At 39.4% G+C, this 20,686-nt stretch overlaps 1 protein-coding gene across 1 annotated transcript in view; it reads left to right on the forward strand.

Annotated features, from left to right (window-relative positions):
• Nucleotides 1-20,686, forward strand: part of LOC126083433 (olfactory receptor 1J4-like) — a 58,715-nt gene that overhangs the window by 37,036 nt on the left and 993 nt on the right. The window lies entirely within an intron of this gene.

Below are 20,686 nucleotides of genomic sequence, written 5' to 3' on the forward strand. Positions count from 1 at the left end.
TATCCCTATTCATAGATGATATGGTCCTACACTGAGAACCACAAAGATTTCACAAGAAAACTACTGGAACTAATAGTAGATTCAGCAGAGTAGCAGGATACAAGACCAACATACAAAAATCAGTTGGATTCCTATACACCAACAAAAAGAACTTTGAAATGGAAATCAGGAAAACAATACCATTTATAATAGCTCTAAAAAGATAAAATACTTAGGAATAAATCTAATCAGAAACATAAAAGACCTAGACAAAGAAAACTACAAAACAGTGTTGTAAGAAACCAAAAGAGACCTACATAAATAGAAAAACCTAACATTCTCATGAACAGGAAGACTCAACATTGTGAAAAGCAATCTACAGATACAATGCAATCCTGATCCAAATACCAGCAGCATTCTTTAATGAGATGGAAAAAGTAATCAATTTTATATGGAAAGGAAAGAGGCCCTGGATAAGCAAAGCATTATTGATTAAAAAAAAAAAAAAAGAAAAAAGTAGGAGGCTTCACACTACCTGATCTCAGAGCCTACTAAACAGCCATGGTACTGGCACAATGACAGGCACAAAGACCGATGGAAGAATATCAAGAACCCAGACATAAATCTATCCACCTGTGATAAGCTGATCACTGACAAAGGATCCTGTCCATTAAATGGGGAAAAGACAGTCTTTTTAAAAAAATGAAACAGGTCCCTTCCCTCACGCCATACATAAAAACTAGCTCAAAACAGATCAGGCCTAAATATAAAACTTAAAATGATAAAGATCATATAAGAAAAAATAAGGACTATGCTGGGGACCCTAGTACATGGCTTAAATAGAATATAAACCATAACTAACGATGCACAAACATCAGAAGATAAGCTAGATAACTGGAAGCTCCTAAAAATTAAACACTTAAGCTCATCAAAAAGTATAAGAAATAAAAGAGTGCACCAAAAGAGTAAAAAGAGAACCTAAAGACTGGGAAAAAAGTTTTGGCTATGACATATCTGACAAAGTTTAATCTCTAAAATCTGTAGAATACTTCAACATCTCAACAACAAAAAGACAAATAATCCAGTTAAAAATGGGCAAAGGATATAAACAGACACTTCACCAAGAAGACATTCAGTCGGTAACAGACACATGAGGAAATGCTCACAATCATTAGTCATTAGAGAAATGCAAATCAAAACTACAATGAGATGCCATCTAACCCTGACATTATGAGCACTAATTAAAAAAAGCAGAAAATAACAAATGCTGGAAAGACTTCAGGGAGATTGGAACTTTTATGTACTTCTGGTGGGAATGTAAAATGGTATAACCAGTATGGAAAATGCTATTATGGTGCCTCCTTAAAAAGCTAGAAATAGGAATACCATATAACCCAGCAATCCTACTCGTAGGAACATATTCTAGAAAAATAAGAGCCATCACATGAATAGACTCACGCATATCCATATTCATTGCAGCATTATTCACAATGGTAAAAAGTGCAAACTAAGTGCTGGTCAACAGATGAATGGATAAACAAACTATGGTATGTACACACAAGGAAATACTATGCAATGATAATCAACAATGACGAATTTGTGAAACATCTTACAACATGGATGAATCTGGAGGGCATTATGCTGAGTGAAAGAAGCCAATCACAAAAGGACAAATATTGTATGAGACCACGGTTATAAAAACACAAGAAAAGGTTTACACACAGAAAAAAACAATTTTTGATGGTTACTTGGGAGGGGACGGGTAGGGAGGGAAAACCCCTAACTAGATGGTAGACAAGTGTTAATTTTGGTAAAGGGAATGACAACACACAATATAGGGGAAGTGAGCACAACTTGATCAAGGCAAAGTCATAGAAGCTTCCTAGACACACCCAAACACCTTGAGGGACTGAGTTTCTGGGGCTGAAGGTTAGGGACCATGGTCTCGGGGAGCATCTAGGCCAACTGGCATAACGTAGTTCATAAAGAAAACATTTTACATCCTACTTTGGTAGAGTAGCATCTGGGGTCTTAAAAGCCTGGGAGCAGCCAAGTAAAATACATCTATTTGTCTCATTTGTCCTGAGCAAAGGAGAATGAAGAAAACCAAAGACACAAGAAAATATTAGTCCAAGGGACTATTGGAGTGGAATGAACCACAGCTTCCATCAGCCTGAGCCTAGAAGAACTAGATGGTGTCCAGCTATCACCACTGACCATCTGATAGGGCTCACAGTAGAGAATCCCAAGTAAAGCAGGGGAAAAATGTAGAACAAAATTCAAATTTACAAAAAAAAGAGACCAGTTTTACTGGTCTTACATAGACTGGTGGAACCTCTCATACTACGACCCCTGGACACTATGCTACCTCAGATTGGAAGCTGCTCCCGAAGTCCACCTTTCACCCAAAAATTAGACAGGTTTATAAAACAAACAATAATACATGTGAGGAACATGCTTCTTAGATCCATCAGGAGACCAAATGGGCATCACCTGCCCAAAGGAAAGACAAGAAGGCAGGAAGGGACAGAAAAACTGGTTGAATGGACATGGAGAACCTGGGGTGGAAAGGGTGAGGGGGAGAATACTGAGAATACTGACACAATACAGGAATTGCAAAAAATGTCACAAAACATTTTGTGTATAATTTTTTTTTATTGTACGTCAGATGAAGGTTTAAACAGTTAGTACACATATTGTTTTATGACATTGTTTAACAACCCCATGACATGTCAAAACTCTCCCTTCTCAACCTTGGGTTCCCTATTACCAGCTTTCCTGTTCCCTCCTGCCTCCTAGTCCTTGCCCATGGGCGGGTGTGCCCCTTTAGTCTCGTTTTGTTTTACAAGCCTGTCCAATCCTTGGCTGAAGGGTAAACCTCAAGAGTGACTTCATTACTGAGCTGGAAGGGTGTCCGGGGATCATAATTTCAGGGTTTCTCCAGTCTCTGTCAGGCCATCAAGCTGGTCTTTCTTTTTGAGTTAGAATTTTGTTTGACATTTTTCTCCAGCTCTGTCCGGGAACCTCTATTGTGATCCCTGTCAGAGGAGTCAGTGGTGTAGCCAGGCACCATCTGGTTGTACTGGACTCAGCCTGGTGGAGGCCATGGTAAATGTGGTCCATTAGTCCTTTGGATTAATTTTTCCTTTTTATCTTTAGTTTTCTTTAGCCTCCCTTGCTCCCAAAGGAGTGAGACCAGTGGAGTATCCTAGAGGGCTGCTCACAGGCTTTTAAGACATCAGATGCTACTCACCAAAGTAGAATGTAGAACATTTTCTTTATAAACTATGTTATGCTAATTGAGCTAGATATTCCCCAAGACCATGGTCTCCACAGCCCTCAGTCCAGCAATTCCATCCCTCAGGGAGACTGGATGTATCTATGGAGCTTCCATGACCTTGTCTTGTACAAGTTGTGCTGGCTTCCCCAGTATTGTGTATTGTCTTACTGAAGCAGGCAGCCTTGGAGCCCAACCCTTCTAAGAGACACATACTCTCACTTATCCTCCTACACCTAGCAAGATAAGCTGCCCTTTCTTCTGAAATTGTCCTTGACAAGATAACCACAGAGTGGGCCATAGATGCCTCAACCTGCCACTGGGTAGAGACTTAACAACCTAATGAAGAAAAATTCATCCCTTCCTCTATCCTGGGAGATTGAACCCATGTCTAAAGAAAATGCATAGTCATCCCCAAGCTCTGAGGACCTGCGTGAAGTTCAATCCTGAATATTCATGAAAGCCCACCTCCCCACGCTGCCTGCAAGGAGCCTTGGAGGCAGCAGTCTGGATTGCTCCTTCCCCTGTACAAGGAAGTAAAGGTGTCTTTCTGACCTCCTACCTCAGCTTCTTGTTTATTGGCTATAACAAATCACACTGAGCAAAACCTGGGGTTTTCACCAGGCAACATTACCCTTCACCAAGGTCATGTATAATTTTTTGAATGAGAAACTAATTTCTGCTGTAAACTTTCACCTAAAGCACAATAAAATAAAATAAAAATTCAAATTCCCATAGAATTCAGACTTTCTGGAGCACTGCAGGCTGGATAAACCCCCAAAACCACAGCCCTGAGAAAATATTTAAAACTTAATCCAAAAACATCCCCTGCAATCTTAAAACTAAACAATAGTTTAGCTTAACTAGTAAAAATGTCTGCCTTGAGCACAACTCGGTGTTAAGATCTATCTATACAGGATCAAAGTGACAACAGCAACTTGAAAGATTAGCTAGGAAACTTTGGGGGCAGTGAATTTTATGTAATGGGGGAGGAACAACTCAGAAAAGAAAGATGAGAATGGTTTCACAACTTGAAGAATATAATCACTGTCACTGAAGTGTACATGTAGAAATGGTTGAATTTGTGTATGTTTTGCTATGAATAGTCTCAACAACTACAAAAAAAAAGATAAACTAAATTATAAAAGAGTAAAAAAAAGTATAGACCTTTTTGTTCAATGGGAAAATCTATCTGTGTTGAATGGATTGTGAAATTTGAAAATTCTAATTTATGTGATTGCATGTCAACAATAAGGGCAATTTAATGTTGGATGGCTGAAGCATGTCTGTGTGTATGGAGTTGTGGGTTGATAGAAAGTGCACTGGACTTGGAGGCAGAAGATGAGGGTTTATATCTGACCTCCATTACTTGCTCACTCAGTGATGTTATCTTTTTTTAGGGAGAGCCAATGAAATACCATGCTGTAGTTTACAAACCATATAGCAGCAAAAATGAATAATTTGCGAAAGGAATGCAAAATGAAGAAGAATATTTGGAGTGATCAAGTAAGGCTGGATACTCCCATGTCTCATCAGTGCTGAAGACATAGGAAAATGGAAGGCAGTTTTGGAAGTGAGAATCCAAGCATACAATTCTAAAAGCCTGGTGTGTGTGTGGAATGGGGTCTATTATTTTTGTCTCTTTTACTGAGTTCCAAGTACCCGATTATCGGAATCCTACTTCCTCTAAAACCATGGGATAATGACACATGCTGGCCCCCGTGATCAAGAAGGATGGACATAAAACTGAAATGTTGAATTAAATGTTAAGCTAAATTCTGTGACAAGCTGTGTCCGTGTGATCGGAACTGCCAAATGAAAACCAGAAACCAAACCTGTTGCCATCAAGTCAATCCCAAGTCATGGTGATTTCATGTGATTCAGAGTAGAACTGGGCATCACTGGATTTTCTTGGCTGTCATCTTACAGAAGGTTGAGTTCTTTGGGAAACCAACTTTGAGATGGAGATCAGTCTGCAGAATGTTTCTTAACCAGGTCCTTTCTTGAGTGACACAGCTGGGTGGATCCAAACCACCAGCCTTTCTGTTAGTGGTCAAGAGCAAACCTTTTATACCACCCAGGTACCTTCACTGCCAAGGAGGCTGAAATAAGGACCTGATTGAGGTGAGATGGCCAAGTAAGTGGCATACAATGTGCTGATATTTACTCCCCCCATATAGACATCTTTTTTTCCCCAGTTTCTTTAAAACTGATCTTTCTCCTGAACCACTTCTTCAAGTTGGTTCTACATCTCAGCCAAAATGATCAAAGGTTTCTCACATTTTTCCCCTTACCTTTCTGACCTTCTAGTCAGTGACAAACAAGAAGTGTAAGATAAGAGAGGAAAGCGCAGATGGATTGATCTAGATTTCAGAGGGATAAAGCATTTTCCTGATACTGCTTCATAGCCCTGTCTTTCTCAACCTTTGACTCCCAGCATTATTCCATCTTTTTCTGCTTCGCATCATAGAAGGCAGAAATGCCCAGATTCATGTGGCAAGAACTCTTTTGGGTGGAAAAGCCCCACTAGTTTCTTACGGATTTGAGTCTGCTTTTCCAACCTCCTTGGGGTCCTTGATGAGCTGAGGGAACTGTGCTGAGCTACATCATTTTGATCCCTCAGGAGAGTTTCCGCTGTGAACTCCCTATGTGCAGAAATCACAATGGATATCAGAATTGAGTGCTGCTGCCCTCTGGTGGCAAGGGCTTTCTGGGGCCTTCTTATGAATACTGAGGCTATTTTCAGAGCTTTCAAACTTACCATAAAATCTCCAGTGCATGTTTCATTTCCTGAACTGTTGGTAGTCTAAGGTGGTGGAATATTTTGTGTGTGTGTGTGTGTGTGTGTGTGTTTGGTGAACAGGGAGTGTTTCAGGTTGGGTTCTCTGGGAAACTGACTTAGAGATGGAGACCAGCCTGCAGAATGTTTATTAAGTAGTGCTGTTGGGACTAACACCTGTGGAAGGGACTTCTAGCCTTCTAAACTGTGATAAAATAAATTTCTGTCCTTTAAAGCCACCCAGTTGTGGTATTTTCTGTTATGGCAGCACGAGGTGACTAAGATACCATTCATTGTAAAAATTGGATCTGTTTTTATGAGGTAGTGCTGCTACCTGAACTCTGTCATTTTCATCGCTGTGAACTGAGCTCTGTGATAGCATACCTTATCATCACCCTGACTTTGAGAGGAAAAAGAACCACTATCAAAAGTACAAAATGAAATTATACATGCAGAAACTGAAATTGATGAATGTTTTATTGCATATATTTTCAATAAAATATACAATAAAAAAGTATAAAATGAAAAGTAACAGTTTTGTGTTCTTGTTTCCCATCCACAAACTGTTCGTAGTCTACTAGTATCATAACTTAAAATTAAATCAATATATAGGTATTCATTCATCTACTTTAGATATTGTCTCCTATGGGAGAAAAATTTAGCATAATTATACTATCTTCCTTCTCTTCTTGCTGCTTTTCAATTTTTAATATTGTTATTTTATTGTGATAAAGATACATAACAAAACATTTCTCATTTCAACATTTTTTACAATAATAATTGTTATAATGTAATGTAATATAATATAATTAGTATAGTATAGTATAAAAAAATTTTTTTATAGTAGTATAATGAATATAAATAATAAATATAATAAGTATACTATAATAAATATAATATAATGTAATGTAATATATATTATAATATGATATAATATAATATATTACAATACAATATAATATAATTGATGGCACTGGGAATATATTACAATATAATATAATATAAAATGTAATAAATATAAATAATTATGTTCATCATGTTGTTCAACCATCACCACTCTGTTTCCAAATTTCCCATGACCCTTAACAGAAGCTCAGTGTCCCCTAAGCAATGAGCTTCCCTTTTCCCCTCCTTTCTGCTCACCCCTCGTAATCACTAATAAACTCTGGTCTCTGTACACTTGCCTATTTTGGATATTCCATAAGTGGGATCATGTAATATTTGCCCTTTTGTGACTGACTTATTTCATGGAGCCCTGGTGGCATAGTGGTTAGGAGCTCAACTGCTACCATGAACCACTCCTTGGCAACATTTTGGGGCAGTTCTACCCTGTTTTATCAGGTCACTATGAGTGAGAATCGACTCGTAGGCAAGGGCTTTGTTTTGGTTTTTTATTTCGTTCAGCATAATGTTTTCAAAGTTAATCCATGTTATAGCACCTATCAGGATTTCATTTCTCTTTATGGTTAATATTTCATTATATGCATATACCACATTTTGTTTAGCCATTCATCTGTTGAAGGACATTTAATTTCTTTCTACCTTTTGACTATTGTGAATAGTGCTGCAATGAACATTGATGTACAAGGATTTGTTTGCATTTCTGCTTTCTTTTCTTTTGGGTACATACCTAGGAGTGGAATTGCTTGGCCAAATGGTAATTTCACGTTTATCTATTTTCCACAGTGGCTGTAGCATTTTACAGTCCCACCAGCAATGGACGAGGGTTCCAATTTCTCCACATCCTCCGCAACACAGGTTGTTTTCTGTTTTCTTGATCACAGTCATCTCAGTGGGCATGAAGTGATAACTCTTTGTGGGTTTGATTTGCATTTCCCTAATCATTAATGACATTGAGTATCTTTTCATGTGCTCACTTGTCATTTGTATATCTTCTGAGATGAAATATCTATTCAAATCCTTTGTCCATTTTTAAAATAATTTTTACAGTGCTTTAAGTGAAAGTTTACAAATCAAGTCAGTCTCTCACACAAAAACTCATATACACTTTGCTACACACTCCCAATTACTCTCCCCCTAATGAGACAGCCCTTTCTCTCCCTCCACTCTCTTTTTTTGTGTCCATTTCACCAGCCTCTAACCCCCTCCACCCTCTCATCTCCCCTCCAGGCAGGAGATGCCAACATAGTCTCAAGTGTCCACCTGATCCAAAAGCTCACTCCTCACCAGCATCCCTCTTCAACCTATTGTCCAGTCCAATCCATGTCTGAAGAGTTGGCTTTGGGAATGGTTCCTGTCCTGGGCCAACAGAAGGTCTGGGGGCCATGACCACCGGGGTCCTTCTAGTCTCAGTCAGACCATTAAGTATGGTCTTATGAGAATTTGGGGTCTGCATCCCACTGCTCTCCTGCTCCCTCAGGGGTTCTCTGTTGTATTCCCCGTCAGGGCAGTCATCGGTTGTAGCTGGGCGCCATCTAGTTCTTCTGGTCTCAGGATGATGTAGTCTCTGGTTCATGTGGCCCTTTCTGTCTCTCGGACTCGTAATCGCCTTGTGTCCTTGGTGTTCTTCATTCTCCTTTGATCCAGGTGGGTTGAGACCAATTCATGCTTCTTAAATGGCTGCTTGCTAACATTTAAGACCCCATATGCCACTCTTCAAAGTGGGATGCAGAATGTTTTCTTCATAGATTTTGTTATGCCAGTTGACTTAGATGTTCCCTGAAACCATGGTCCCCAGACCCCTACCCCTGCTATGCTGGCCTTCAAAGTGTTCAGTTTATTCAGGAAACTTCTTTGCTTTTGGTTTAGTCTAGTTGTGCTGACCTCCCCTGTATTGTGTGCTGTCTTTCCCCTCACCTAAAGTAGTTCTTACCTACTATCTAATTAGCGAATGCCCCCCTTCCACTCTCCCTCCCTCCCCCGCTCATAACCACAGAAGAATGTTTTCTTCTTAGTTTAAATTATTTCACAAGCTCTTATAATAGTGGTCTTATACAATATTTGTCCTTTTGCAACTGACTAATTTCACTCAGCATAATGCCTTCCAGGTTCCTCCATGTTATGAAATGTTTCACAGATTCCTCACTGTTCTTTATTGATGCGTTGTATTCCATTTTGTGAATATACCATAATTTATTTATCCATTCATCCATTGATGGGCACCTTGGTTGCTTCCATCTTTTTTGCTATTGTAAACAGTGCTGCAGTAAACATGGGTGTGCATGTGTCTGTTCGTGTAAAGGCTCTTATTTCTCTAGGATATATTCCAAGGACTGGGATTGCTGGATCGTATGGTAGTTCTATTTATGGTAGTTCTATTTCTAGGTTTTTAAGGAAGCGCCAAATCAATTTCCAAAGTGGTTGTACCATTTCACATTCCCACCAGCAGTGTAGGAGTGTTCCAATCTCTCCACAGCCTCTCCAACATTTATTATTTTGTGTTTTTTGGATTAATGCCAGCCTTGTTGGAGTGCGATGAAATCTCATGGTAGTTTTGATTTGCATTTCTCAAATCCTAATGATTCTGAACATTTCCTCATGTATGTTAGCTACCTGAGTGTCTTCTTTAGTGGTGTCTATTTATATCTTTTGCCCATTTTTTAATCAGGTTATTTGTCTTTTTGTAGTTGAGTTTTTGCAGTATCATGTAGATTTTAGGAATCAGGTGCTGTTCAGAAATGTCATAGCTAAAAACTTTTTCCCAGCCTGTAGGTAATCTTTTTACTCTTTTGGTGAAGTCTTTGGATGAGCATAACCCAGTGCCATCGAGTTGATTCGGACTCATAGCGACCCTATGGGACAGAGTAGAACTGCCCCACAGAGTTTTCAAAGAGCACCTGGTGGGTTCGAACTGCCGACCCTTTGGTTAGCAGCCATATCACTTAACCACTATGCCACCAGGGTTTCCAAATGGATGAGCATAGGTGTTTGATTTTTAGAAGCTCCCAGTAATCTAGTTTTTCTTCTGCATTGTTAGTAATGTTTTGTATACTGTTTATGCCATGTATTAGGGCTCCTAACATTGTCCCTAATTTTTCTTCCATGTTCTTTATTTTTTTAGATTTTATATTTAGGTCTTTGATCCATTTTGAGTTAGTTTTTGTGCCTGGAGTGAGGTATGGGTCTTGTTTCATTTTTTTGCAGATGGATATCCAGTTATGCCAGCACAATTTGTTAAAAAGACTGTCTTTTCCCCATTTAACTGTTTTGGGGCCTTTGTCAAATATCAGCTGCTCGTGTGTGGATGGATTTATGCCTGGATTCTCAATTCTGTTCCATTGGTCCATGTATCTGTTGTTGTACCAGTGCCAGGCTGTTTTGACTACTGCAGCGGTATAAAAGCCAAACCAAACCCAGTGTCATCGAGTCGATTCTGACTCATAGCGACCCTATAGGACAGAGAAGAACTACCCCATAGAGTTTCCAAGGAGCACCTGGCGGATTTGAACTGCCAACCCTTTGGTTAGCAGCCATAGTGCTTAACCACCATGCTACCAGGGTTTCCACTGGCGGTATAATAGGTTCTAAAATCAGGTAAAGCAAGGCCTCCCACTTTGTTCTTCTTCAGTAATGCCTTATTTATCAGGGGCCTCTTTCCCTTCCATATGATTTGTTTTTCCATCTCATTAAAGAATGTCATTGGGATTTGGATCAGAATTGCATTAAATGTATAGATCACTTTTGGTAGAACAGACATTTTTATAATGTTAAGTCTTCCTATCCATGAGCAAGGTATGTTTTTCCACTTATGTAAGTCTCTTTTGGTTTCTTGCAGAAGTGCACTGTAGTTTTCTTTGTATAAGTCTTTTACATCTCTGGCAAGATTTATTCCTAAGTATTTTATCTTTTTGGGGGCTACTGTAAATGGCATTGATTTGGTGATTTCCTATTCTATGTTCTTTTTGTTGGTGTAGAGGAATCCAGCTGATTTTTGTATGTTTATCTTGTGTCCTGATACTCTGCTGAACTCTTCTATTAGTTTCAGCAGTTTTCTGGAGGATTCCTTAGGGTTTTCTGTGTATAAGATCATGTCATCTGCAAATAGAGATACTTCTACTTCTTCCTTGCCAATCTGGATGCCCTTTATTTCTTAATCTAGCCTAATTGCTCTGGCTAGGACCTCCAACACAATGTTGAATGAGGGCAGTGATAAAGGGCATCCTTGTCTGGTTCCCGATCTCAGTGGGAATGTTTTCAGGCTCTCTCCATTTAGGGTGATGTTGGCTGTTCACTTTGTTTAAATGCCCTTTATTATGTTGAGGAATTTTCCCTCTATTCCTGTCTTGCTGAGAGTTTTTATCATGAATGGGTGTTGAACTTTGTCAAATGCCTTTTCTGCATCAATTGATAAAATCATGTGATTCTTATCTTTTGTTTTATTTATGTGGTGGATTACATTAATTGTTTTTCTAATGTTTAACCATCCCTGCATACCTGGTATGAGTCCCACTTGGTCATGGCGAATTATTTTTTTTGATATGTTGTTGAATTCTATTGGCTAGAATTTTGTTGAGGATTTTTGCATCTACGTTCATGAGGGATATAGGCCTATAATTTTCTTTTCTTGTGGTGTCTTTACCTGGTTTTGGTATCAGGGATATGGTGGCTTCATAGAATGAGTTTGGTAGTATTCCATCCTTTTCTATGCTCTGAAATACCTTTAGTAGTAGTGGTGTTAACTCTTCTCTGAAAGAACTCTGCTGTGAGGCCATCGGGACCAGGGTTTTTTTTTGTTGTTGGAAGTTTTTTCATTACCTTTTCAATCTCTTCTTTTGTTATGGGTCTATTTAGTTGTTCTGCCTCTGTTTGTGTTAGTTTAGGTAGGTAGTGTTTTTCTAGAAATTCATCCATATCTTCTAGGTTTTCAAATTTGTTTGAGTACAGTTTTTCATAGTAATCTGATATGATTCTTTTAATTTCAGTTGGGTCTGTTGTACTATCGCCCATCTCATTTCTTATCTGGGTTATTTGCTTCCTCTCCTGTTTTTCTTTAGTCAGTTTGGCCAGTGGTTTATCAATTTTGTTGATTTTTTCAAAAAATCAGCTTTTGGTCTTGTTAATTCTTTCAATTGTTTTTCTGTTTTCTATTTCATTTAGTTCAGCTCTAATTTTTATGATTTGTTTTCTTTTGGTGCCTGATGGTTTCTTTTGTTGCTCTCTTTCTATTTGTTCAAGTTGTAGTGATAATTCTTTGATTTTGTCCCTTTCTTCTTTTTGTATGTGTGCATTTATTGATATAAATTGGCCTTTGAGCACCGCTCATGCTGTGTCCCAAAGGTTCTGTTAGGAAGCATTTTCATTCTCATTGGATTCTCTGAATTTCTTTATTCCATCCTTAATGCCTTCTATAATCCAGTCTTCTTCGAACAGGGTATTGTTCAGTTTCCAAGAGTCTGATTTCTTTTGCCTGCTTTTCCTGTTATTGATTTCCACTTTTATGGCCTTATGGTCAGAGAAGATGCTTTGTAATATTTCAATGTTTCGGATTCTGCTAAGGCTTGCTTTATGACCTAATATGTGGTCTATTCTAGAGAATGTTCCATGAGCACTAGAAAAGAAAATATATTTGGTTGCTGTTGGGTGGAGTGTTCTGTGTATGTCTACGAGGTCAAGTTGGCTGATTGTGGCATTTAGATCTTCCATGTCTTTATTGAGCTTCTTTCTGGTGGTCCTGTCCTTCACCGAAAGTGGTGTGTTGAAGTCTCCTATTATAATTCTGGAACTGCCTATCTCACTTTTCAATGGTGATAGAGTTTGTTTCATGTATCTTGCAGCCCTGTCATTGGGTGCATACATATTTAATATGGTTATATCTTCTTGGTATATTGTCCCTTTAATCATTATATAGTGTCCTTCCTTATCCTTTCTGATGGATTTAACTTTAAAGTCTATTTTGTCAGAAATTAATATTGCCACTCCTGCTGTTTTTCGATTGTTGTTTGCTTAAAATATTTTTTTCCATCCTTTGAGTTTTAGTTTGTTTGTGTCTCTAAGTCTAAGGTGTGTTTCTTATAGGCAGCATATAGACAGATCTTGTTTTTTAATCCATTCTGCCATTCTCTGTCTCTTTATTGGTGCATTTAGTCCATTTACATTCAGGGTAATTATGGATAGGTATGAATTTTTTCTTTTTTTTAATGAATTTAGTGTTCTCATTTTGATGTCCTTTTTTGTGTGTTGTTGACAGTTTCTTTTTCCCACTTAATTTTATGTGCCGAGTAGATTATCTTTATATATCGTCCTTTCCTCATATTTGTTGTTGTTGATTTTGTTTCTGCTGAGTCTCTATTTTCCCTTGTGTTTTGTTTTGATGAGTAGGATAGTTTGTGTTCTTTGTGGTTACCTTATTATTTACCTCTATTTTCCTAAATTTAAACCTAACTTTTAATTCTTTGTATCACTGTACCTTCCTCTCCATATGGAAGGTATATGATTACATTTCTTAGCCCCCTTTATTATTTTAATGTTGTCTTCTTTTATATAATAACATTGGTTACCCTGTTTTGAGCTTTTTTAAATATATACATATAATCTTGCTTTGTTTTTTTGGATTTCCCTGTCTGGGTTGACTTCTGGTTACTCTGCCCAGTGTTCTAGTCTTGGGTTGATACCTGGTATTATTGATTTTCTAACCAAAGAACCCCCTTTAGTATTTCTTGTAGTTTTGGTTTGGTTTTTCTGAATTCCCTGGACTTGTGTTTATCTGGGAATGCCTTAATTTCACCTTCATATTTAAGAGACAGTTTTGCTGGATATATGATTTTTGGCAGGCAATTTTTTTCTCCAATTTTTAAAACTGTCAGCCCATTGCCTTCTTGCCTGCATGGTTTCTGCTGAGTAGTCTGAGCTTATTCTTATTGGCTCTCCTTTGTAGGTGACTTTTTGTTTATCCATCTCTGCTCTTATTATTCTCTCTTTATCTTTGGTTTTGGCAAGTTTGATTATAATATGTCTTGGTGACTTTCTTTTCAGATCTACCTTATGTGGAGTTCGATGAGCATCTTGGATAGATATCTTCTCATCTTTCACAATATTAGGGAAGTTTTCTGCCAACAAATATTCAACAATTCTCTCAGTATTTTCTGTTATCCCTCCCTGTTCTGGTACTCCAATAACTCGTAGGTTATTTTTCTTGATAGAGTCCCACATGATTCTTAAGGTTTCTTCATTTTTTAAAATTCTTTTATCTGATTTTTCTTCAAATATATTAGTGCCAAGTGATTTATCTTTGAGTTCAGAAATTCTAGCTTCTACTTGCTCAATTCTGCTCCTCTGGCTTTCTATTGAGTTGTCTACTTCTGTAATTTTATTGCTAATCTTCTGATTTCTGATTGCTGTCTGTCTATGGATTTTTCCAGCTTATTAAACTTTTCATTATGTTCCTGAATAATCTTTCTGATTTCTTCAGTTGCTTTATCTGTGTGTTCCTTGGCTTGTTCTGTGTATTGCCTCATTTCCTTTCTGATGTCTTGAAGGGCTCTGTATATTAAACTTTTGTATTCTGCATCTGGTAATTCCAGGAATGCACTTTCATCTAGAAGATCCCTGGATTCTTTGTTATGCGAGCCTGTTGAGGTGATCATGGTCTGTTTCTTTATGCGACTTGATATTGACTGTTGTCTCTGAGCCATCTATAAGTTACTGTATTAGTTTATGTTTGCTTACTGTGTTGTAGCTTCTTGCTTTGTTTTGTTTTGATATACCCAGAAGTGTTGCTTGAGTGAGCTGGCTTGATTATTTTCACCTTTGGAGCTCTGAAGTCCTGTCCCCAGATGGCTAGAGCTGTTTTCAGGTATATCAGTCTAGGAGTCCATTCGCTTTTCTTGTATGAATTTGGCTCAGGTGTCCAGGTAGCTGATCATCAAGTGTGTGGTACAGGCTCTGTCCTACAGCCTTAGAGGGGCAGGGGTGATTGGAGTATGCACCGGTATCTGATTGCAGTGGGGGTCACACTCTGAACAATGCAGGGGACTGAGAACTGACCCTCAAGTGTCTCTGAGGAAAGTGTGTCCCGGTTCCCTAGAGCGTGCAGGTGGGTGGGTTCTGCAGCCAGAGCATGGGCACCCAAAGTTTTTGGTTGTAAGGACTGGGAGGTACCAGTTATCATTGGGTCCCTGTCGCGGGTGGCTGGGTGACCTGAGTGGAGCTACCAGTCCTTAGGTCCCTGATGTGGGTAGGTGAAGACCTTGTTTAATAGGCAAAGCAATGCCAAACATGAAACACCCACCTCTCCACCGCACAGCTGAAATGGTTGGAGTTTGCCAACAAGGGTCTATTCTCCTGAAATAGGCCCACACAGGTCCACGCAGAAGGGAAAGGTGCTCAATGTCCACAGACCTTTTATGCCTGGACAGGAGCTGCTTTTGTCCTGAGCTCCCCCGGTTAATGACCCACAAAAAACCCAGTGCCGTTGAGTTGATTCCCAATCATAGCAACCCTATGGAGCTAGCAAATTATCTTTTCCACCCGATTGCAAATTTTTTTCCTTCCCCAAGGCCGGGAGGATTGCTCTAGGTACTCAACAGGGCCTATCTCAGGCCCAGGGATTCAGCCACTGAGGCTGGCTTGGGGGTTGTGGGGGCTCAGTAAAATATACACAAGTACTTAGCTTTTGCCGAGAGTGCCGTTCTCCTCAGGTTCAGGAGGTGTGAGTAGGCTGTGTGGCTGGCTGCTTCTCCCAGAGGAAACTGCGGCGGAATGCTAGTACCAGCCCACTGCCGCCGCTCCGGCAATGGTGCTTGAGTACTCCCAGCGATTCAGGTCCGGTAAACTCCTCTCCACTTCTGAACGGTCTCTTCATCCCCCTGCCCGTCAGTTCATTGTCTAAGCTTGCCTTTGAAGCTCAGGGCTTCCAGCTTGTCACAGATATACTCGTTTCACTTGTTTTTTCGAGTCTTTGTTGTAAAGAGGGCTCACTGGAAGTGTCTGTCTATTCTGCCATCTTGGCTCCGCCTCCCTTTGCCCAAGTTTTGATTGGATTGTCTTTTTGTTGTTAAGTTGTAGGAGGAGTTCTTTATGTCTTCTGGATATTAAACCCTTATCAGATATGATTCCCCCAAATTTTCTCTCATTCTGTAGGTTGTATCTTCCCTTTTTTTTAAGCTCTTTGATGCACAAGGAGCCCTGGTGGTGTGGTGGTTAAGAACTCGGCTGCTAACCTAAAGGTCGGTGTTTCAAATCCACTAGCCACTCCTAGCAGTTCTACTCTGTCCTGTAAGGTTGCTATGAGTCGGAATCAATTAGATAGCAGCGGGTTTTGGTTTGGTATAATCACATATAAATTTGAGGATTGGCTTTTCCTTTTCTGTAATGAAGTCTGTTGGAATTTGATGTGTATTGGTAACTGGGGAACCCTGGTTGCTCAGTGGTTAAGAACTCAGCTGCTAAGCAAAAGATTGACCGTTTGAATCCACCAGCTTCTTCTTGGACACCCTATGGGGCAGTTCTACTCTGTCCTATAGGGTTGCTGTGAACTGGAATTGACTTGATGGCAATTTTTTTTTTTTGGTGTTGATAACTGGAACAATTAAAATGAACATTTTATATGGCAAATTCCTTAGCTATTAGTCCTTCGGCCAACAGATTTTTAGGATACTGACTGGGTTTATTGCTTTAACATATAGTATCTTTTTTTTTTTTTTTTTTTAATCTTATTTAGCCCTCACAATGAACTCATGAGCAGGATACTGCTATTATTCACTATAGGTCTGAGGAAATAGAAACTCATAGAACATAAGGACCTTCTTAGAGCACCCAGTGAGTGAGTGGCAGAGTCAGCACTGATCTCCGGTTAGTCTGTGTTTAATATCCTTGGGATTAATCCATCTACTCTATTATCTCCCAAACAAGCCTCAACTCCTGCCCTGCAGGAATCTCAGGGAAGTGGAGAGACCCGCAATTTCTCTGGTGGCTGTGGAAGTTTTGCTCTAAAAGAGGTGAAGATCAGTGGTGTAAGAGCCTGCAAGGGCTGGGTCTTATTCCAGGTCAATGTGTGATATATGGTGAGGTTGACTTCAATGCTGTGGGTATTTGAGGCCAAGAGTGGCATGACCATTTCTGCTTCTCATGACATCAACATCAGTATCAAAAACACCTTGTCTTATGACCCCTGTGGCTTAGTCTAGTTTTTTCATGGGTTTTTTTCTCAAGGGAAGGCAAGAAATTGGGCAATTAGCCATGCTTGGCCTTCCCTAACCAGAAGTTTGGAAGTGTTTTCCTCTGGGTATTAATCTTGTTGGTGAACAGGGACCTTCCTGCCCATTTTTCTGCTGCTTGAAAATAGGCATGAAATATTCAAAATATCCTTAGGTCATGAGAATTTCTTCTTGTTTCTTGGATACAGCTCTCCTGAAGAGAAAGTGAGGGCCCAGGAACCAGCGCTGATCAGAAATTGTCTGAGCTCACCAAGAATTGACTCAGGTCAAAGGAAGAATGGATAATTGTCACTTGGCACTGGATATGTATGTTTACATAAGAATGTGTGTATTTTTTGTGTTGTTTGTATAACCTGGTGTAATTGACTTGTACACTGACTGTCTTCATGTAGGACGGGAATAGATTATAAAACCAAAAAAGCCAAACTCATTGCCGTCGTGTTAATTCGACTCATATGAGAAAATCTCTTCTTGGTAAGGTGTATTTGTGTGTGCGTGTGTGTATGCATGTGCTGTTTAGGTTTATATATGTGTATTGTGTTTACATGACTGCGTGTGTCTGTGTGTATATTGATGTGCTTTTTTGCATGGATTTTGAGTTGTCTGGATGATTAGTGTGCTGTTTGAGTGCTGTGTTGTGTGTGACTGTGTTGTATTTTTCAGTTGTGTGTAAATTTGTGTGAAAGTGACACAAACCCTGACTGTTTTTTTATCTGTAATGAGTATAGGTCATAGATGAGTATAGGTCAGAGAAGTCTTTGATTGTGTGTTATGACTATGTGTGTGTATTCATGTATGACACAGTCATACTCTATTTTGACCTAGAATAGGAGTAGAACAGAGGGAGCTACAAGCATGATATGGAAATATGTGTTTGTTAGGTAAAGCAGACTCACAGCCAGGTTCTCCTCTTATGTCTTCTCTTATCTCAGACATAGTCAGATACCTCTAAGCAGGGTCTCCCTTACGCCAAGTTGGTAACCATTTGTCTATGTCATTTGAAGTCTCCAAAAGTGCTCTGAGGACTAAATATTTTCTTCACTGACCTTCAACAATGCCATATTTCTGTGCTGGGAACATGGTAGTGGTTAAGTGCTTAGGCTTTTCATTAGACATCTTCATTCAAATTTATATTTTTGATACTTAATAGCTTATGATCTTGGGCTCAACATCTGTGAGGCCCAGCAGCCTGAACTGTCAAATGAGATGAGTAAGTGTTTAATTCAGCATGTGTCATGTTATAAGCACGGAATAAGTAGATGCTAGCATCATATTTGGAGCCCTGGTAGCACAGTGGTTAAGAGTTCAGGGGGTAACCGAAAAGTGGGCAGTTTGAATCCACCACCTGCTCCTTGGAAACCCTATGGGGCAGTTCTACTCTGTCCTATAAGGTTGCTATGAGTCAGAATCAACTCTACAGCAACAGGTTTGATTTTTTAACAGCATTATGATTATACCTTGAATATATGAGATTCTCAACTCTCTAGTTATTTTTTAACTGTCCAAGAATATTTTGTGCAAGGAAAAAAGCAACAGGTCCATCCAAAGAGCCTCTTTTAAGCTCCAGCTCACAGTTTCCCTTCTTCATATTTGAGCATGTGTCCAGCTTCCTCCTTCACAGAGGGGTTGACTTTAATCAAGGTTCTATTCCTGCTAATCTAACCACTAAATGTGAGGACCCAATTGGACACATACCTTCTGGATCTCCCCAAAGGTATGCTTGATCTCCTAGGAGAAGTCTGGCCAGCAGGCGCCAGTGGGCAGGTAGGCCTCAGCAGAAGGTTTAATTCACCTCCATTCTCCTGATTCCTGGTCCCCACTGAATGACATGACCTCTTTGGCTGAGCTCCTCTGTGTTCTTGGAAGGAGCTCTTCCATCAGATACTTGTGTCTTGGAGTTATCATCTTTCACGGGGTCCCCCCTTCGGGACTCTTGTATGTGATCTCTAACTTTGATTTGACTCCTAGGGAAAGAGATGCCAGGTTGCTAATGCAGTCTATGTGAAGTCTCATGATTAAGATCAAGATCCAAAAACAACTAGCTATGTGCCCTCGTGTATGTGACTTCACATCTGTTTCCACACACAGTAAAAGGAAAATGTTAACCTCTGGTTTTTCTTCTTTACAGGCACTCGATAAATTTTTACTGATTAATGGAATTAAATTCACATATGCCCTTTGCAAATTGTACCCCAAAACCAAAGCAATCTCACTGCGATTGAGATGATTCCGACTCAGCAACTTTTAGGACAAAGTGGAATTGCTCAGTAGGGTTTCCAGTCTTTAAGGAAATCTTTACGGAAGCTAACTGCCACATCTTTCTTCTGCAGAGCTGTTGGTGGGTTCAAACTGCCGACCTTTCTGTTAGCAGCCTTCTTAGTTGCAAATTATACAGTTAGGCATAAATAGGTGACCATTCTGGTTTGTCCAGGGAAGCCTGGGTGTACACCTATTGTTCCATCATAATTATTATATTGCTTCTCTTCTTTTCGTTGTCAAAAGTGGCCTGGGTTGGATACTAAGATATAAATTTTTTGTAGTTAATCAGATGACTATGAATTTGTAAAAGACATCCAAAATCTTACAGCATCAGCAAGTTCTTACGCTCCTGGTAAGGTCCCTGGAAAATTCTCAGCACTCTCTGTAGGTGTATACTCAGATTGTAACACTTGTAACCTGGATTGAGGGACTGGAGATAGATAATCTGGTTTGGAAGACTGGGAATAAATGGAAAGAGAGCAAGAGAGAGGGTGAGAGAGACAGGCAATATGGGAGAAATAGCTATGCTGGGTGAAGTGAAGTAATAATGATGAGAAGATATTGCTATCAGGGAAGTAATCTCCATGGACCATGGTCTGGGCCTCTGCAATTTGACAGGGAGTATAAAAGCCCAGGAAGTTAAAACTTTTTAGTCCAACAACTGGGTCTTGTCTGATGCCCATCTCATTTTTCTGTACTATTATGTTCTTGCAGTTTGATGCCCAATTTATCTGTTGAACAAATACTGCTAATATTAATAGTTCACTTTGTTGAGTATTTACTACTCCAAGACACACTCTAAACTCATCACATGTATTAATTTATATAATCCTTCAATAGACCCCTAAGTAGGTAATATTATTTTTTCAGGATAGGGGATATAGAAAGTTGCCCAAGGCCACCCAGCTGGCAAATCATTGGGGCAGGAATCCAATTCAAGCCTCCTGTCTGCAAAGCTGCAGCTCTTGCTCAGTCCTCTGTAAGATGTTCATACATACGGTATGAACTCCAAGAAGGAAGAGGCTTGGATATTTTATTTACTGTTCTATTCCCAGTGTCAACAATAGTGTCCGGAACATGGTTGGATAAATGAATAAATTTAGACTGGTTTCCTTTGAAAGAAACCTTGTTTTCCACTGGTGATAGGCAAAATGGGGGCAGACTGAAGATTCCTACAACAAAATGTGCAAGTTCTCCTGAATTCTGACACAGTCTGCAGGAAAAAAAGAAGTTGGCTGTAGTACACTGGTTTACCTGGTAATGCTAGCTGCCATATCT

This window comes from Elephas maximus, chromosome 9 (genome assembly GCF_024166365.1).
Source record: "Elephas maximus indicus isolate mEleMax1 chromosome 9, mEleMax1 primary haplotype, whole genome shotgun sequence".
NCBI classification, from domain to species: Eukaryota; Metazoa; Chordata; class Mammalia; order Proboscidea; family Elephantidae; genus Elephas; species Elephas maximus.